At 46.9% G+C, this 6,000-nt stretch overlaps 1 protein-coding gene across 24 annotated transcripts in view; it reads left to right on the top strand.

Annotated features, from left to right (window-relative positions):
- Positions 1 to 443: 443 nt before the first annotated feature.
- DTNB (dystrobrevin beta) overlaps positions 444 to 6,000 on the top strand; it is a 300,791-nt gene continuing 295,234 nt past the window's right edge. For 23 of the 24 annotated variants that reach the window (XR_003115265.1, XM_025354010.1, XM_025354009.1 and 20 more), the window contains exon 1: positions 470 to 724. The gene's annotated coding sequence lies outside the window, so the exon portion shown is untranslated. Of the gene's footprint in view, positions 725 to 6,000 lie in introns of all 24 variants that reach the window. The other variant, XM_025353993.1, reaches the window with a different exon arrangement.

The raw sequence follows: 6,000 nt of genomic DNA, 5'->3' as shown, positions 1-6,000 counted from the left end.
ATCTCTAGCTTCTGTGCCTTCCCACAGCATCGCACTGTGCCTTGGCTCTGCACAGGTCACCGGACTTGGTTGTGTACACGGCTGTTTTCCCCGCTAAGTTTGGGGAGCCTCGAGCCTAGGCGCTGTGACCGTGATCGTGCGCCCACAGGTACCTGGTGCGGCGCGGGGTGAACGCCGCGGCTGAGCGAGCTTGCGGAGTTCATGCGGGTCACTCGGGCAGAGGCTTGTGCCCTAGGCGCAGAGAATGATTCACAGGGTGGCTCTTTGCATTCTTTGCCCGGTAGTCACGTCGGGCCGGGCACCCTGCCGGCGGATACCAGCGGATGGAAAGGCACCCGGCCCGGCGCCAGAGAGCGGGAGAAGCCTGGATGGAGCCAGCTTCCCGCCTGCCCGGAACCGCGGGGGCGGGGTGAAGGGGTGCTCGGCCGCTCCCGCCCCCTCCTCGCGCGCGGAAGCCACGCCCCCGGTCGCGCGCTCGCGCTGGGCGCGCGCCCGCCCCTCCGCCCTCCGCCCTCGCGCCCTCGCGCCGGGGGCGGGCGCTGCGCGTGCCGGGCGGGGAAGCGGTGCGAGCCAGGCGCTGCGAACGTTCGCCGCGGGGGCGGCTCCGGGGCCTGAGTGGGCGCCGCCGCTGCCTCAGCCGAGGGGGCCGGGCCGGAGCGTGAGGAGGAGTGAGGCCGCAGGAGACCTTCCCGACGCCCCCTGCTCCTGCAGGGAAGTGAGCAAGGTGGGGGTCTGCGGCCGCCGCCGGGGCTGCGGGGAGCAGAGTCGGGCTGGAGCCTCGCGCCCGCGAGGTGCGGGACGGGAGCCCGCGCTGCGCCGGGACTAGGGACCCGGGAGTCTGCGGGTGCGGCGCCGCGGGAGGCGGGGAGGGCGCGGGGAGCCGGGGCCACTGCACTGCGCGGGGCTGCGAGGTGGGACAGCGCAGTCGGCCGCGGAGGGACAGGCAGACGGGATGCTGCGGAGCCCGGGCCGGGAGGGGTCTCGGGGTCCGGAACGCGCCGGGGCACGGGCGCGAGCTGGGGCGCGGCGCCGGGCTGATGCTGCCCGAGCCCGGCTCGCCTGGAGGCGGCTCTGCATTAGGTGCTGAAGGGGCGAGTGAGGCAGGTCCTGGCAGAGGGCAGGTGAGGCGGGCAGGCCCTGGCAGAGGGAAGGATATTTATTTCAGATCACCCCAAATCACTTTTTCCCGAGGCGCCTAATAGCGAACCTGTCCGGGAGGTCACCCTGGTCAGGAAAGTGTCCCGAGAGGAGGATGCCGGTAACGAATACTTGCCCTTAAATTCCCGTGCCAGGCCTTGGGATTAGAAAGACCTTCCAGCTACTGTGAGTAGAGACCCGTAGTCAGCACTGGAGCCACGAAATAGTATGAAACACCCTCATGTTATTGAGGTGCTGGCAGTGTGACTGTGAAGATATGCACATAAAATACAAAAGAGCGTCCAATTTTATGTTTTATGCCCTATTCACTTTAGGTCTCTTTTGTCTTTTCCCAGTATTGGGAAATTGAAGCCATAATTTGCGTGGTTTGGAGAAAAAGCGGAAAGGTCAAATAAGCCTATGGGAGAAATTTGGGAGAGTTTCGAAGGCTCCTACGAAGGCTCCTACGGGTACCATTTAAAGGGGGCTCTCAGAGGGGAAAAAAGACGTTTGGAAAGAAAGGAAGTTTCCTTCCTTCCCAACCAGAAATAAGCTCCATGACAATTCACTGCAAAGTCTTCAGAATGTTGCCTGTCTCACAGCGGTCGAGCCATAAATGTCTATTGCATGAATGAATGGACAAGCAAGATTTGGCTACGTTTGCCATGGAGCAGTGTCAGTCACTCTAGTGTTAGGGCACGTTGCTAGATTTCCCCTGTTCCACAAGTTCTCTCTCTGCCTTTTTTTTTTTTTTTTTTTGCCATGCCAGGCAACCCAGTTTCTAAGGTCTGGGCACGTTAAAGCAATGGCTAAGGCGGCGAGGTCTTGGTTTCTGTGGCCATGCTACCACTTTCCCATGTGTCTTACATGTTGACCGTCAAGAGCTTGCTCCTTGGGCTGTTGCTTGAGATCATCCCATTTTGTTCCTTCTCCCATTGGCTTTAACTGTCACTTGAGAAGGAAGAGGGTAGTGTTGTCTAGAAAACACTTTTTCATTTTCATCCTAGTTCTTGGATCTTAGACCTGTAGTGCGAGGCTATCGGTGCCTCTGCTTTTCTGTAAGGGCTAAAATCCTACCTGTCCTCTGCCTTGGTTGAATCTCTGAACTCCGGAGCTCCAGGCTGCTGTTTCAGTAACCTGGGTTGCAGTGCCTGTTGGGTTACTTTGTCTGCCAAATTAAAACTTGACCTTTTATGAGTTCTCTGAGGATTTTTATCATAATGCATAAGTGGAATTGCCTTTCAAAGGGGTTGTGCAGTCAAGGTAGTGCTGGCAGTTTTTGGATGTCCACTATGCCCGGGAGACAAATTTCTACCTATGGTTAAAAGATTAGACTCAGAACCAAGAGAATTTCAACTTATTGTTTTATTTTTTGTCTTTATATTACCCCAGGGCCTTAGTTTCTTCGTGTGAAAAATAAGAGTAATAATCAAAATCTGGCATTGTATAGGAAGTCTTGAATAAGTAAATTTATTTCTCCTGTTTGAATTACATGAGCATCAGAGCTGTGGCGTCTAGTTGTGTAGATTGTATACTGCCCAGCTTTAGGGAGCACCATTCACATTGGAGTCCCCGTGCCCGGCAGCTCCTGGAGTTGTGTAGTGCATACTCTGTGTGACTGTGTACAGCCAGCAGGTCTCTTGTTGAGAGGTGCATAGGTTCTACAATATTGGGTGCCTTATTCCAGGCTCTCTCGATGATATTTTGTTTATATATTTATTTTAAAACCAACCTATTGATGTATAGTGGACACAATAAAATGTACAGATTTCCCATGTGTGGTTGGATGAGTTTTGGAAAAATGTGTACAGTGGTCCCCCCATTAGCCTCAGGGATATGTTCCAAGAGCACCAGTGGATGCCTGAAGCCACAGCTGATTCCAAACCCTATATAGACTGTTTTTTCCCCTATACTTAAGCACCTATGATAAAGTTTTAACTTACAAATTAGGTACCATGAGAGATTAATGATTTCTGTTAGGCATATGTTTGGCTTCTCTGTGGCATATCCCAATTGCCAGCATCACTACTCTTGCACTTCGGGTTTATTATTAAGTAAAACAGTGGTTACTTGAACACAAGCACTGTGATACCATGACAGTCAATCTGATCATTGAGACAGCTACTAAGTGAGTAACCAGAGGGTGGCTTATGCAGTGTGGATATGCTGGACAAAGGAATGGTTCACATCCCAGGTGGGACAGAGTGGGATGGCACAAAATTTCATCAGGCTGTTCAGAATGGTACACAACTTAAAACTTACGAATTGTTTATTTCTGAGTGGGGGACTGCTGTATACTTTGTAACCAGCATTCCAATCAAGAAATTTCCATCGCCCCAGAATGTTCCCTTATGCTGGTTTGCAGTCCATTCTCTATCCTCCCCACTCCCTTTTATTGATTTCGAATTACATAAGCATCAGAGCTGTGGCGTCTAGTTGTGTAGATTGTATACTGCCCAGCTTTAGGGAGCATCATTCACATTGGAGTCCCTGTGCCTGGCAGCTTCTGGAGTTGTGTAGTGCGTACTCTGTGTGACTGTGTGCTGCAACTCTGCAGGTCACTCAGAACACACACTCACTTGTCAGATACCCAAACAGTACAGACAGAATAAAGGCCCCCTTGACCTACTCACGGAAACAAGTTATCAGTTTTTGTGGTCTTTCCAGACTATTCTCTATGTATTTTCTTGTATATATAAGGAACACACACACTTGTCAGATACTCAGACAGTACAGACAGAATAAAGGCCCCCTTGACCTACTCACGGAAACAGAAGTTATCAGTTTTTGTGGTCTTTCCAGACTATTCTCTGTGTATTTCCATGTATATATAGGTAACGCAGAAAAAAGAGCAGTTTTTTCTCCTCTGCATTAATGACATCATACCGTACACAGTGTTCTGCAGTTTTTTCCCCTAACAGAATGATTTTGAGATCTTTTTATGTTGGAACACAGGAATCAACCTGAGTCGTTTTAACTACTACACAATCTCTTATGTAGTATGTATTGTAGTTTATTTCGTATTCTCATTAAGGACCGTTGCTGCAGTGAATGAAAAAATACAATTGCTGGGTCAGAGGTACGCATGTTACTTCATAATTAATGGGGCTATAACCATGTTGCTACTTGTGGATTTAATCCATTTATTTTTAACTGCTTAGTGTATTCAGTTGTAGGCCTTTTTTTTTTTTTTTTTTTTGAGATGGGGTCTTGCTCTGTTGCCCAGGCTGGAGAGCAGTGGCACTCCAGGGCTCAAGTGATTCCCCCAAGTAGCTGGGACTACACTTGCGTGCCACCATGCCTGGCTAATTTTAAAATTTTTTATGGAGATGCAGTCTCGCCATGTTGCTCAGGCTGGCAAGAGATCCTCCCAAAGTGTTGGGATTACAGGCATGAGCCCCTACACCTGGCCTAGTTGTCGACCTATATCACAGTGTATGTATCCTTTTACTCACTGAGGAACAGTTGGGTTCCTTTAGATGCTGATTCTTCAATGGGTCTGTGTGTTGCAAATGCATCCTGCCAGCCCTAGGCTTTTCTTTCCCTTTGTTAACAATGTGTTTGGTTGTATATACCATTTAAGTTTAATGTCATATTTATGAAAAATTTCCCTTAAATGGCTTGTCTTTTTTCGGGTGTGTATCTGGTTTAAGAAAATTTTCTCTCTCTCATGGTGTTAATGATATATTCTTGTATTTTCTTCCAAAAGTTTAAAAAAGTTTTGCTTTCCATATGGAATTTATTTCTATGTATGGTATAATGAAGAGATACAATTTTTGTTTTTTCAATTTGGATGACTCGTTTTTCAGCACTCTTTTTTTATTATAGTAAAATACACATAACATAAAAATTACAATTTTAACCATTTTTAAGTGTACAGTTCTGTAGCATGAAATACATTCACGTTGTTGCACAGCCATCACCACTGTCTTCAGAGCTTTTTCATTGTCCCCAACCGAAACTCTGTACCCCTTAAACACCAGCTCCCCATTCTTCCCTCAGCCCCTGGCAACCACCATTCTACTTACTGTCTATGAATTCGACTACTCTAGGTACCTCATATGAATGGAGTCATTACAAGATTTGCCCTTTTGTATCTGGCTGATTTCACTTAGTATAATGTGCTTAAAGTTCATTCATATTGTAGCATGTGTCAACATTTCCTTTTTAAGGCTGAATAATATTTCATGGTATGCATATACCACATTTTGTTTATTCATTCATTGATGGACATTTGGGTTCTTTCCCTGTTTTGGCCATTACAAGGAGTGCTGCTATGAACATTGGTATCCATATGTCTGTTTAAGTCTCTGTTTCCATTTCTTTTGTGTATGTGCTCAAGTGCAATTATCAGTAATACCGTTTTTAAAACAATATACATAATGGAATAAAAATAGATTAACACAACTGTGGCCAATATGGCTGAATAGAACAGAGTTTCCATGTACCCACTCTTTGCCGTGTGGTTTCTCCTATTAACATCTTGCATTAGTATGCTACATTTATTGTAATTGATAAACCAATATTGATATATTGTTGTTAAAGTTTATGATTTAGAGTTCACTCTTTGTATTGTATATTCTATGGATTTGACAAATGCATAATGTCATGTATCATTAACATGGCATTACATGTAATGTCATTACATGGCATGACTGCATGCTACAACTCTGCAAGTGGTTCACTTGTAAAATACTCAGCAGTACAGACAGAATAAATGTCATTACATGGCTATAGTTTTACCTTTTCCAGAGTTGGAAATGTCATAGATTTGGAATCGTATAGTATGGAGCCAACTCAGATTGGATTCTTTCACTTAGCGATATGCATTTAAGTTTCCTCTAAGTTTTTTTTTGTGACTTG

The sequence above is a fragment of the Theropithecus gelada genome, chromosome 13 (assembly GCF_003255815.1).
Source record: "Theropithecus gelada isolate Dixy chromosome 13, Tgel_1.0, whole genome shotgun sequence".
Taxonomy (NCBI): Eukaryota; Metazoa; Chordata; class Mammalia; order Primates; family Cercopithecidae; genus Theropithecus; species Theropithecus gelada.
This window is presented reverse-complemented; position numbering and strand designations above follow the sequence as displayed.